Below are 14,184 nucleotides of genomic sequence, written 5' to 3'. Positions count from 1 at the left end.
CCTTTTTATCGTTTCATTATTCGATAAAAAAATTGTCTTTTATAAAAAGATAATATATTTATATAAACTTAAAAATAAAAGTGAATTAAGTAAATTATTAAAATATAAATGTTTAATTCATGCATGGATTTAAAAAAATATTTATAATAAAATATGATTAAATATGCACACGTGAATTGCGCGAATCAGGAACAAAGAATTCAATTTTGTAATTGTAATTGCAATTTTTAAAGGAAAAACATATCATTTGCGGAAAATAAATCATAAAAGATCCGCCACAGTTTCGATTGCGTAAATTGGCGCTGTCAATTTTACCAGGAGCACTGGAAACGAAAGAGGTTTCGAGTGTGTTTAACCCTCGGTCTGCCGCAAAAATCTATCGATAACTACTGTTCGGGGTCCAATGGACCCTTATGTAAAGTATGATACTTTCTTTACTTGTAACACTCGTGTACGTTTGTTATCTTTATGGAATTCACATATAACTAAACTAACTAATCATCACGCTGCTTCTCCGGGTAGTCAGAGAGAATAGAACACCACACCACTCTGTCTTTTTTATTATTATAAGAAAATTACAGAACGTTCTCTATATATATATACATATATATATATATATATATATATATATATATATATATATATATATATATATATATATATATATATATATATATATATATATATATAAAATAAATATATATATATATATATATATATATATATATATATATATATATATATATATATATATATACATACATAATAGATACGGGCTCAGAATTTTTGTATTCCTCCGTAAAATAATCATGTATAACATGAAAGTATTATTATTTAAAGTTATTCATTTGCAGCAACGGAAATAAATAATTTCTGATAAAATCACCAATACACAAGCGTTTTGAGTGCTTTGTACCTAAACGCGCATGTTGTAACGTGTTGACTGCGTTAGTAGTGCGCAGATCATCTCACGGCGGTCGTGTCGCTACGGCAGTTATTGCGGTACTTGCGATTACTTTTCCCCCTTTTTAGATCATTACTAGAGCTAACATTCCAAAATTGTTACATTTCACCTTCAACTATGGTCAATAAAAGCAACATTAGGCATATTCACATGTTTTCCGTTTTTAAACCACATTTTCATGTGGTGTACAAAATACATATCACCGGTGCACGCGCAAGTTTTTAGCACCGTAAGGAAAGGGTTAAACAAAAAAGGACCCGGAACTCACTTAATGTCAAACTTTTTACGAAAAAAAATATATTCAAATATTTAAAAAATCATAACTATATCATATTTTATCATTTTGACGAATTATATAAAAATATATTGTAATTACGTAAGCACAAACATTGTTTCGTCTAATTGATTTTAAAAATTAAGAAACAAAATATTAGGGATAAAGGTGCCGGAATGCCGCTCCGCGCGTTACATGAAAAAATAAACCTTTTGTTTTTCTATCCATTTTGGATGGACAAATACTGCATCGGTTCTTCTTTTTAAGAGGTTCAAGTTGTCTGCTAATAAATACTTGAGGACTTTCTCATTAATCGCTACTCAGATCTATGTTGACCATTTCATTTATTATTACGGTTCGAGAATCCTTTAAATACGATACGTGCTATGGGCCCAGTGAACCCGTACGGTAGTTGGAGTTAGAAAATTTGTATTAAAAAATGAATAGATGTGAAAAAAAACACTTTCAATGAAAACTAGGAATACACCTTAAAACTAGGAAAATAAACAATGCCCAGTAATGGCGAACCTTTCAAATTATTAACAGTGTCAATAAACACAACATTAAATTCGTAACGGGTCCGTTGGACCTGCTTGGCAGATACACAGGGTTTATTACTTATCTACCGCGCCGGTGTGCTAAATGTTACCAAGCCGGTTACGATTTCTGCCGCACAATTTTACCAGGAGCATAGAAAATGAATAAGGACGTCAAGTAAATTTATATTTAATATTTACTCGCAAACATGATTCATTTTGTACTCTGAAACCGAACATTAAAAAAAATCATATTATCCATAAATCCAAATTTAAAAAAATGTTATCACTTTCAGTGGAAATGTATGTAAAATTCAAATGAAATTGTTTAGTAACATATTCAAACTGCATCATGAAGTTGTGCATTTTAGTCGAACCATAATAAACCGGTTTGAATTTCGCATTTTATAACTAGTACTAGAAAATGACGCAATGGTATCCTACATTGTACCTTATATTTTACCAGGATCACATGAAGGCAAGTAGTAATTTACTAGAGAAAATGTTCCACAATATTCTCTAGGCCTAGTAACGTATTTGGACCGATGGAAAGGGATTTGAAATGCGGGAAATGGCAGGCATCAGAAGTGGGTATTAAAATACTCGATGGCTTGAAAAAATGTGAAAAATATACAAATATTAAAAAATCGTATAATTAAAACATCGAGATATTGAATATAACGTTACACATATTTTTTTAACCAATAATCATAAACAAATAAAGCTATTCCGCATTCATTGTTCATTTTACGTCAGCATTACTTTTCCTGTTTTTTTTTATAGAAAGAATCAAGAATATTTGATAACGTGTGTAACATTTTCAAAAGCAATATTGTACTGTCCAAACTAGTCAGTAATTTTTTACGTGACTCGTGCTTTAAGGGGGACCAATTGAACATTTAATTTACAATTTATCTTTCAAAATGGCAAATTTTGGCGATTGTGTAATCAAGTAACGTATTACATTGTGTCCGGTCGATAGATATTGTCATTTTGTCAGATATGTATAATATGAAAATAATATGTACCAAGACTAATAAAATAATTCAATACAAAGTTTACTGGACAAAAGAAGGTACTAGGATAAATTTTCAATTATGATTTATTAATCAAATTATCCTTTAAATTTATTTTAATTTTATATAGTTCAGGTAAAAAAAATCATTCATAGTTAAACTATTAAGTTCATGTTTGCTATTAAGAAGTGCTTTTATTAAACTGCTGCTTAATAGATCTATAGACTGCCTACCAGGAGTGCAGAAATGACAAGGAGAGTAGTGACGACACGAATCCACTCGCCAGCGAATATTGGCTCCGCCTACAAAATGTACGTATGTAGTTACATACATACTACATACTATAAAATATCGGTATACGCGTTCATACATAGTATATTATTATGTTGTGTGTGTATCTCCGTCGTGTCACAACACATTGACACTAACTACATAACAAAATTTTGAGCAGCATGAATACCAGGGTTTTTTTTAAAACAAAAACGTCCCGGAACTTACTTCATGTCAAGCTTCTTACAAAAAAAATCATTACAATACCATATTTTATCATTTTAACTAATTATATAAATGTATATTTTGTATATTAAAAGCATTGTTAACTTTGTTAACATTATCCTTATCGTTTATCATTCACTTTGTGTAAAACCACTTTTATTACAGATATTATCATTGGTAAGGAGAGTGTTATATAAATATAGATTTTAATAACGTAAGCGTGAACATGAAAAAAAAGCCCTGATGAATACGACGTTATTTTATGTGATACACGAATAGACTGGCTCGTAGTGTTCATAGTAAATTCTACTTTAATAATAATGAATCTCGAAATAAATTCGATTCTTAGTACTCGATATGAAAACAAATTCTATTTGATTCGCAACATTATGCACTTATTGACAACTGGAAAGTAGTTAATTTAACGTAAAGTAAATTGTATTATGTTTACCTACGCGTTCAAGAAAAGCGCCAAAGGCGCAAAATGAACTTCTCACTGGTGTCATTTCTGTGCTCCTGGAAAATGGTTCCTGGAATTTATTAGCAAGTAACGTTGATAAGAAGAATTTATGTTTTTTGTTACTACTCCATGCGACGCGTTACATTTTTTTCATACATAAATAATGTCATAGCGAAGCATTTATTTTCCATAAGAAGAAACAAGGATTTAAAATAAATTATATTAATTTTGAATTGCCGCCACAGATGTCTCGTTATCGAAGAGCGAGTGCCTGCCTGCCGGATTTCGCTATCGAGAAGCAGGTACTCGCAGTACCGCCGATGAAACAATTTTTCCTTCGTGAATTATGTGCTCCTGGTAGAAATTATACCGTGTTGCTGAAGAACGGGAGGAGCATGCGATCGGGAATTAAAATTTGCAGAATTGTAAATTAACTTTTACATATTTTATATTATTAATTCATATTAATTACATTTTATATTTTTTTACGCACTTTGGAATTTTACTCGACTTTAAATTCCGCCTATCCATATTTTCATGTTTTCTATTTTGACTTTTCGAGGAAAAGACGCCATTCGATCCGTACCGGTACACGAAAGTTTGCCTTTGACGGTTAAATTAATTAACGTTCTTGTTTTTGACATTTGTTATAAAAAACATGTTTTCAAACAAGTACAAGTATTGCTTAGTGCCTATGTGTAAAAATACTACGACAAAAACACCAAATAAGTTTTTTTTGGCAATCCCTATGGACGAGAAAAGGAGACGGGAATGGAATCGTGCTATGAAATGAGACGAAGAAAAAAAATCTATGTCTCCTAAAAGTCAGTTACATTGTTGCGAGGACCACTTTGATGTAAGTACCAAAATATTTAATATATTTTTAGTTCTCTCACTCGATTTAGATATTCAGAAACTCGATATTTCAGATATCATTGTCCGGCCTGACAGTTTTTATTTTTTTATTTATATTTGAAGCAATAACTTTGTGATTTTCCATTTTATAATTAAATATAACTTGACACCTTGTCAATCAGTCTTGATAAAGAAGCGGTTAGCTTCGAAACCAGTAGACATTATAATTACTGACTAACTTGGTTATAGTAAAATGTTTATAGTGAATTTAAAACAAAGTTATATTTTACTACAAGTTTTTATTTTATTTCTATATAACATTGTTTTTTGTTGTTGTTGTAAGAAACAAATATTTATTTAATTTATATTTCAGCTCGAAGAAAATGTTGAAAACTATATGAGGGTTAAATTGATGGGTGGTAGAATGCGCTTAAAGAAAAATGTCATCCCTCATAAGTTTCATTGCCAAGGAAGAAGTATGCATACACCAACAAGCCGGGCATCAGTAATACACCACCAAGGATGTATTGCAAGTGTAGTGGTTGAAACGAGGTCCGAGCTGCAGTTAAAGCAATGTTCTACAGGCAACCAAACAGATGTCTCTACACAAACCCCCGAAGTAAGGATGCAAGTGGACAAGGCCATACAAGTACGGCGGAAGGATCCACTCCGAAGAACAGAAACGTGTAGCTCAACCACACAAGTAATTAATGCCGCACCCTCGCTCATAAAATTACACAACTCACTTTACATATATTTGGAACACAAAATCATTCCACCGTCATCCGAAACATCTGATTCTGATTCAGAATCTGATAGTGTTCATCCTGAACCGCTGGAGTAAACATATAATTAGAAATGGTGGAATCCATTCCAATTATGCCATACTTTCATCAACTCTAATATTAAAATAGTATCAAAGACGTTCAGAATTTGTTAAGATTTCCCAGCAAATGTATACGGACCTCAACTTTTGCGCGTGATTGGTTCCTGAAAATGTGTGCGAAAGTTAAATGTTCCAAAGTAGAGAGATGTAAAATAAAAAACACTAAAAACTGTATTTTTTTCAAATTTGTCTTTATCAAAAAAGCTAATTCTCGTTGTAATAACATAACCAAATAACTAAGTACATATTGAATAAAAATTATATTTTTTTAATAAACTTGTCAAGAGTTACTTGTATTTTACTATTTTTTCTTTTTTTTATAAAGTTCTGTAACATGAAGAACTATTATGGATCGCCCTACGCACTTGAGATATCGCTCACTCCTTTCAAGAACGTCATAAATCAAAAATCGTCAATTTTCAGTTGTGCATGTTGTTAGAATGCCCAGAAAATGTACTACATCCCAGCAAAAGCGGCATATTTTTAACTTAATATTTACCCGCTACAGGGCAGAAAGTGTTGTTTTTGCATTTTAAAGAAAAGGTATTGTTTAATTATTTTTTTAAGTATATTAAATATTTTTCATGTGGAGAAAAAACATTCAGGTTTTACCTAAAAAGATCTGTTGCACAGTAAAAAGTTTAATAAGTGGCTTGATATTTATTTTTAATACATTGTATTATATTTTTAAACTTTAAAAACATTCTCCTGAAAAATCAAGTTTTTTGATTTATGACGTTCTTGAAAGGAGTGAGCGATATGTGTTTTCCGTAGTCATCACATTCTTTCATATTTTTTAAAAATGTCTCGAGATGCGTAAAAGCTCCGTTCATATTTTGTATTGTTAAAGTCTTGTTGCTTTCTTCAGGTTCTTCTTCCTCACTTTTAATTTGTATATTAATTTCATTCTCTTGTCGGTCCATTAAAAATTCATTAGTCAACGGTTCATAATGAGATTCAATCATCTCATTAACATCTTCACTGTTAACATCCAGGTTTACTTCGTTCATTAGTTGAACTATTTCAAGTGTGATGGCTTCTGGCGTTTCATCAGAATTTTGAAATCACCCATCGTTTGTGGCCATAGTTGTTTCCATGAACCTTTCATTATTGACTCTTATTTGAACCCGTGCTTTTTCAATATTGATTTTGCATTCAATGTGTTATAATTCAGTACGTACTTAACACTTTTCAAAGTACGGACCCGGTTCATACGCATAGTGTGAAGGGAAAAATCTGCACGGATACAAAATATTTTTACATTTTTGCCAAAAAAAGATTTTTATTTTAACGTGTGTAATAGCTAATTGTGCGACAGATGAGGTCCGCCTGTATCATATAATTATATGAGGCATCTTAAAGTGATATGTAAATATTTTCATACTGTATATAAAACTGGTTCTGAAATTTAAATTGAAAATATTATTGCATTATTTTGACATAATTTTTTGTGTTGCTATAGTAGAAATGTACAGACGTGATAAACGTTTTAATTAAGAAAAATTTATCGCTGTGAAAGGGTTTGAGATATTCTTAAGTTATTTGTAAAAAAATTTGTAACTCGTTAAACTCAAGAAAGCAGTTAAGTGGATGTTTAAAAAATTTGAACTATTTTTGCTGTTGCATGAAAAAGGTTATCTATTTTTTTTAAACATGTAAATGGTTTTGAAAAGAAGTATTAAAAGATAAAAAGTTAATGAAAAAATTTTTTTTAACCAATTCCAACAGCGCTGGACGTCTGATCTCTACGGGGCGGGCACTGAATGAAATTTGGTTTCTTACCATATATTTTTACTCACCTATGTGTTACCAACAAGCTTAATATTACTTCTTTGTTAATACAGTGAAACCTCTGTCTATCATTCCTCGAATTCCCAGGTGTGTCATTTATTTTTTCTACCCCGAATTCATTTCATACAAAAATCGATCGCATCTATTTACCATTTTACCGTACTCATCATTTGATTTACGCTACATATTTCATATATTTGTCTGCTTTTTTTAACTTTTTCTCAATTTTGTTACATTCGATGACAATATTCCAACGTGTGGGACTATCTTATGTGACCCAAGGTTAACGGATACAGCAGCATAGGTCTGAATTTTTTCGGGTTCTGTTCAGCTTTTTTTTTTCATAAGTACATTTGTTTATATCCAAAACTTGTATTCTTCATAAAATTTTAACCTACCAATAGTTATGCAGATTGGAAGGACGGTATCTTTACTCGATCGTATCTCCTTATATATTGATTTCTTAATCCCGCATTCATAGTTTATTTCAATAGGTCTGATTCAAAACAATTGATAGACTTTTCACTGTATATCTTTTATATATATTATTAAGGGGTCGGATATCGGTAATAATAACTCGTAATTATGATGCAATCGGTTTATTCAACAGGTCACTATGACAGTACAAGAATAAGTGTGTGTAGTCTCCTCTGTATCAATCTTATATGGGTTAGGTCTTATAACATAAACATTCCCCTCGTACACCCGTGCCCTGTCCCTAGCGGTCGCTTGGGGTCATAGTTCAAGTTGTTAGAATTATTGTGCCGTAACAATATTTTGCTATACCTATGTACATAAACATATACTCGTAGTGAACAGAGTAGTTGTGTTACATACTACTTACCAGATGTATTAGTTAATAATCTATTGTATATAGGAATGGAAAATATAACATTATTTGCATATTTATTTAAAACCTTTTGTACAGTCAGTATATCGTTCAATAGGTCCCTTTCAAAACAATAGACAGACGTTTCACTTTCACATTTTGCTATACCTATGTACAAAAACATATACTCGTAGTGAAAAGAGTACATTCTAGCTATCCATTTGATGCTTTAAATTTTTTTAAACCAATATGTGCAGCAACAAGTTCTGCTTTACCTTGTAATGTTGGTCCAGATACAGGAATATGACGGGCGCATGCAGCTGCAAACCAGTCAAAAACTCTTTGGTCAAGTATTTTTGAGTCACCAGCAACTCTTGATGGCCGTTTTTTTTAAAGATCTTGGTTTTCATAAGCTGCTGGTGTAATTTTTTCTTGCTTTTTCCAGTTCACAATAGTGCTAACAGAAACAGAATATTTTTTTGCGCAATCTCTGACAGACATTCCATTGTTTATATTCCATTTATAGCTGAAATTTTGTCTGCCAAAATCACTTCATTATACTTTCTTTTCTTAGATACTGATGACATGTTGTTAAAAAAACCAAAAATGTATTAAATGTCGGAAACAGGTTTAAACACCTCAAATGTTAGCGTTCCATATATCAGTGAATAGGAAATGTGACGAGTAATCCAACGGTACCAGGAACGCTAAAAACGGACACAATTACACTATCAAACCAAGTAAACCAAGTAGGCAGACTATGTTACCAGGTAGATTTTTTGTGAATATACTTTTTTATCAATAACCAAAGGTGAAAGAATAAAAAAGTCCTTTACATTTTAACAAAGACTTTACGACACAAAGAATTTACCAATATTTAGCTTATCTAAAATTATTTAATGTTCATTCTAACAGTGTGTAATTAAATGATAAATACTATTTTTAATGTTCAATGTTCAAAGTATAAAGGTGTTCATTCAGAAAAGGTGAATTAGTGAGAAAATAGATGTTTGATGTTCAATCTATATAATGTAGAAAGGTGTTCAATCTAACAGGTTTTACTGTAGTTGTGTTACTACTTGTACTAGATGTATTAGTTAATAATCAATTGTATAAAGGAAGGGAAAATAAAACATTATTTGCATGTATATAATTTGTTTATTTATTTAAAACCTTTTGTACAGTCAGTATATTGTTGATGAGTCAAGATAATAAAGAAAAAAGAGAAAATCACTTATTATTTATTTACATAGACACTACAACCAGAGCCATTTGGTTAAAATGAAGTTATTAAAGTGTGAAAGAGTTATATTTTCATTTATAGTTATCTGTTTTAAAAATTAATATATTTTAAATGTCTAGCTTTTGAATCGTCGTTTTGAGACTTCACAAGCAGTGGCTGCAACTTTTTGCATGGCCCGCATCAACCATGGTCTTGATTGATTGATTGTAAAATAACTGTCACTATGCAGAGCAGAAACAATACTCATCCCACACAGAAATAATGAGGTTCAAAGATTGGAACACATATGAATTTATTCATTAATAAGATCTACTGGATTAAATGGCACACATTTCAAAAGTCGCTGCAGTCTTCAATCGGCGGTAAATATCCACCAAAAACAAAAGAAGGATTTTTTTTTCTTCTGGGTGAACTAAAAAAGGTCTGAAGAAAATGTGTTTTTTTTTGGTTGTGTAAAAAAAAGTATTTGATATGAAATCTTTAAGGTGCTATAACAATTATTTAATGAATTCAATCTGAGTTTTAATCTCTGCCATCTTGGAACATCCCCAGTAACATTTTGTGGATGTGGTTGAAGAGTCTTCATCGCATCTTTACAGCCTCAAGGTGATCAATTTTGACTTTTTAACTGGAACTTTGTATTTTCGAACCTTACAAACTGTAAGGTTAACAAAAACAAAATTATCAGATAATATAAGTTATTTGTTATATTGATATCAGTGGTGATTTTTATGAATATTTTTGATTTACCACACTTGAATTTTTTTTATCTAATTCGCTACAAATATAAGTGAATGAAAAATATTGATGGATATAATAATTAAGAGCTAAGTGTATTTTTACTGTACAAAATAAGTGAAATCAATCAATATCAGTACATTCTGAATAGCATCAAACATCTTTCTGTACTACAGCCAAACAAGATACTATACGGTCTAAAAAGTTCTAAAGATTTACTTTTGCCAGTGCATCAGTAACACGCATCGAAGATGGTTCAGGATAGCACTCAATCTCTATTATTTGAGCGAAGTTTCGTTTTCCTGTAGAACGATGACCAATTTCTGTTGCAAAAGTTAATTCTGTAAGTTTTGAGATTCTACTAAAGTACTGACCCTTTTATTTTTCGTCTTGGAACTGCACTTTGAGAAATCTTTTACTTAACAAACAGCTGACTGACAGGAAAGCATTTTCTATTTGACGTTATGTCATCTTCTACAGGTAGTTGTGTAATAAGCTATGTAGAATATATATTTTCAAATACATACATTTAATTTGCGATCACATGACTTCCATTTACAAACAATGTTTAAACAAAACATTTTAATTTGTAAATTTAAATTTGTTTTTGCATTTTCATCGGGTTTGTAAATATAAAATAATAAATATATATTTCTGTTGAATAGATGTTATTTTTAATAACTCAAAAATTTCTCATTACTTGCCGGCTCTCTGAAAAAAAAATTGTTTTTACTATCTGTATCTATCCGCAAAAGTTACTATATATGTCGCTCACTGCTTTCAAGAACGTCATAAATCAAAAATCGTCAATTTTCAGTCGTGCATGTTTTCGGAATGCCTAGAAAATGTACTATATCCCAGCAAAAGAGGCATATTTTTAACTTAATATTTACCCGCTATAGGGCAGAAAGTGTTGGTTTTTCATTTTAAAGAAAAGGTATTGTTTAATTATTTTTTTAAATATACTAAATATTTTTCAAATGTGGAAAAAACTTTCAGGTTTTACCTAAAAATATCTGTTGCACAGTATAAAGTTCATTAAGTGGTTTGATATTTATTTTTAATACATTGTATTATATTTATAAACTTTAAAAACGTTCTCCTGAAAAATCAAGTATTTTGATTTATGACGTTCTTGAAAAGAGTGAGCGATGTGTTTAGTGAATAAATATTGTTATTTCGAAATAAAATTGTCTTTTAGTGAAACTAAGTGACAAAAATATTATTTTAACAGTATACTTAATGGCAACCAAAAAGTAACAAAGATATTTTTAAATATTTATTTGGCAAATGTATAAAACAAATCATACCATCGTTAATGTTTTCCATATCCACACTTTTCGTAAGATTTATATTGAAGTACAGATACGCAAACTTACACCGCGCTGTCTTTAAGGATACTGATTGATTTTGCCATTAGACGGAATTAGCAAGCACTTTGCAACATTCTCAAATCTATGTGACAGCAAATATATTTTTTTAAATATACTGTTTCGATAAAGCGTAATGTGTTTTTATGACGTTTGTGTTCATTTAGATGACCATGAAATGTTTTCAAGTTTTCAGTCAACCCTAGAAAGATAATCATTTTGTGTAGTTCGGAAAAGAAACTCATGTGTTTTACACAGAGGTTTATTTATTTATTTCAATCAATTGTATGTGATTATTTATTTACACTTGTATAAGAATGATAATATTAAAAATAATTTACTTATCCTCCTTTATTTATTAAAAAAAAAACTTTAAACTTCTTGTATAAATCAACGAAGTTCTTTAACACTTACTCTTTCATATGAAATCTTATTTTTTACTACAATAATCAGCCTTTTTTTTAGTACAAAAGTAACATTCAGCATATAGGTTTTTTGCTTTTGTTTTTTGCATCGGTATTGGTTTTCAATGCACCAGGTACTTCATTTGGCAACAAATTAGAGATATTATTTCGCAAATATCTCTTTAAAGTAGGTGCATCTAAACATCTACGCATAAAAGAAGAAGACAGACAAAAGCTAATTTTTCATAAAGTCTCCTTTGTTGTTAACATTGTGGCAGTAAATATAAATGCGTTTATACAAGCAATGCTTATCATTCCATACAATAAAGCCATTGGCCATCTATTCGTCTTCTTACTACAGGACATCAGAGAACACGTTTGGTCCGGTGTGTCTACTTGGCGTTGGCTGTTCTTCTTGTACCTGATCAATAAAAGCTTCTTCTGTGTCGCTCTGGACGTCATCTTCACTTTTGCGGTCCTCTACTTCACTGTCGGTATCCTCACCGGGAAGCTCGTCATAATTTTGCATAAGAGCGTCCAGGATATGGTCTTCGTCCTAGTTTCTACTCCCCATTGAATTATATTTTTACCTCAATATCTATAAAAAATAAAATTAAAGATACATAAAATAATAAAAATATCATTTTAAGTCAAAATCATCAGTCACATAAAAGATAATCATGCGTAATTTTGACTCACGCGTTAGTTATATTTCAAAATCACTTACCTTATCGACACGTATGTACGAATGAGATGTCCTAAACGTACAGCTATGGATTCGCGCTATTTAGAAAGAGAGAGCATTATTTCATAAACGCATGCGTAATTTTTTTATTTATTTATTGGCAAAGCACCCAAAATTGAGTGATACATGCGTAAATTTTACGCAGACTATCTTTCTAGGGTTAATGTTCTTACAACGATCACCGTGAGCTTGCTGAAATAATAAAGACATAAAAATTAAAAAAAAACATGGATTAAAATTACAATTATCTTATCAAATAGAGACCGAATTGGCTAATTATGCCAAAAGCCATTCGTACACCGTTAAAAAATGTAATTTAGCATCTGGGCCGAAAATATATGTATACTTTATATATATATAATATACTTTAGTGACAATTTCAGATATTTTACTGTACAGTATCAGAACGCCATGATAAATAATCATTTGTTTAAAATAAAATACCAAAAATAATCGTGATTCAACTATACAAAACGTTTATCACCAAAAGTAAAAAAAATAGGTTATGTTAAGTATGCTAAGAGTAATAATTTCACATTTATCGTACACTGCTAGAATAACTTAAACAATATACTAATTGGTATTTGGTTTGAAATTCATTTATAACTGTTAAACATCTTTGTTACATTGATACTTTTTTACAATATATATAAAAAAATAAGTTTTGATCACCGACCTGTCAAATAACATTTAGATTGAATAGTCAAAAACATACAGATATGATGAATATATTTAAATACAGATATGAATAATAAATATATTTAAATACACTCATTAAATAATACATCAAATTGAGTTATTATTTCTTACCTTCGTGTTTGAGTCGGCCAAATTCCGAACTCGAAGGATTTGTGTTGTTCTTTGAAAATGTTCATCAAGATTACATCGACTCCTGGTAAATTTCCCGATTGTCCTTGAGCAAACCCAACATTAGTCATAATTAAAGGAGTTGAGTAAAGTTTTTGTTGTTGTTGAAAATTGCGCTTAGCCTTCGGTGGGCCCTCGACTCTTCGCAATGTCCAAATGTCACAATGACAGCGCGGGAGGCACGAGGAATGATGTTGTTAGACCGTTTCTTTTTTTAAACTGAAAATTATAAGTGAAAACATCAGTCAAATATATTTATTGTAACATCATTAGAATCGTAAAAACACGCTATAAATATTCACTGCATTTAAAATTGTATCCCAGATTTATGAAGATTACTTGGAAAGGCGGTAAAATAATTCTGTCACTGAAAATTTACTCCTTTCATTTATGTGCTCCTGGGAGGAAATCCACAGAATAGAGTTACTTTGCCCGTGCGAAAAACTCATTTGGTTTGGTTGGTTGCATGCTTTTGTTTTTTAAGTTTTGGAATCGCTTAAGAAGTCTTATGGAGGAACACCGCTTATTTCAAAACATGCTCCATGTTACTCTTAATGTTCAAGGTTTGTTCTCGTTATGTTTGCGAGGGGCATTTAAATTTCAACAATTTTCAAATATACAATTACGACTTTTTTCATTTTTTTCTTTTCGTATGATGAGATGCATGAACGTGGAAGAGGCGAGGAATGTTTGTAAAGACAGAGTGGTGTT

At 30.7% G+C, this 14,184-nt stretch overlaps 1 long non-coding RNA gene across 4 annotated transcripts; it reads right to left on the bottom strand.

Annotated features, from left to right (window-relative positions):
* Nucleotides 1-9,244: 9,244 nt before the first annotated feature.
* LOC148309367 (uncharacterized) lies at nucleotides 9,245-13,924 on the bottom strand. Of its 4 annotated transcripts, XR_015837546.1 has the most exons (6): nucleotides 13,417-13,602; nucleotides 12,589-12,798; nucleotides 12,283-12,459; nucleotides 11,398-11,659; nucleotides 10,615-10,798; nucleotides 9,787-10,007 (listed from the first exon to the last, which is right to left on the bottom strand). It is a non-coding gene; the product is annotated as an uncharacterized LOC148309367 (long non-coding RNA). The 4 variants fall into 4 exon arrangements; XR_015837548.1 differs by lacking the exon at nucleotides 11,398-11,659 and having other exon boundaries at nucleotides 9,245-10,007; nucleotides 13,417-13,694; XR_015837547.1 differs by lacking the exons at nucleotides 9,787-10,007; nucleotides 10,615-10,798; nucleotides 11,398-11,659 and adding an exon at nucleotides 13,776-13,924 and having other exon boundaries at nucleotides 11,706-12,459; nucleotides 13,417-13,692.
* Between the last annotated feature and the right edge of the window lie 260 nt (nucleotides 13,925-14,184).

The sequence above is a fragment of the Brachycentrus maculatus genome, unplaced genomic scaffold (genome assembly GCF_059751285.1).
Source record: "Brachycentrus maculatus isolate JH-2025_06_01 unplaced genomic scaffold, ASM5975128v1 h1tg000126l, whole genome shotgun sequence".
NCBI classification, from domain to species: Eukaryota; Metazoa; Arthropoda; class Insecta; order Trichoptera; family Brachycentridae; genus Brachycentrus; species Brachycentrus maculatus.
Note: the sequence above shows the minus strand (reverse complement) of the source record. Positions and strands in the feature narration are given on the sequence as shown.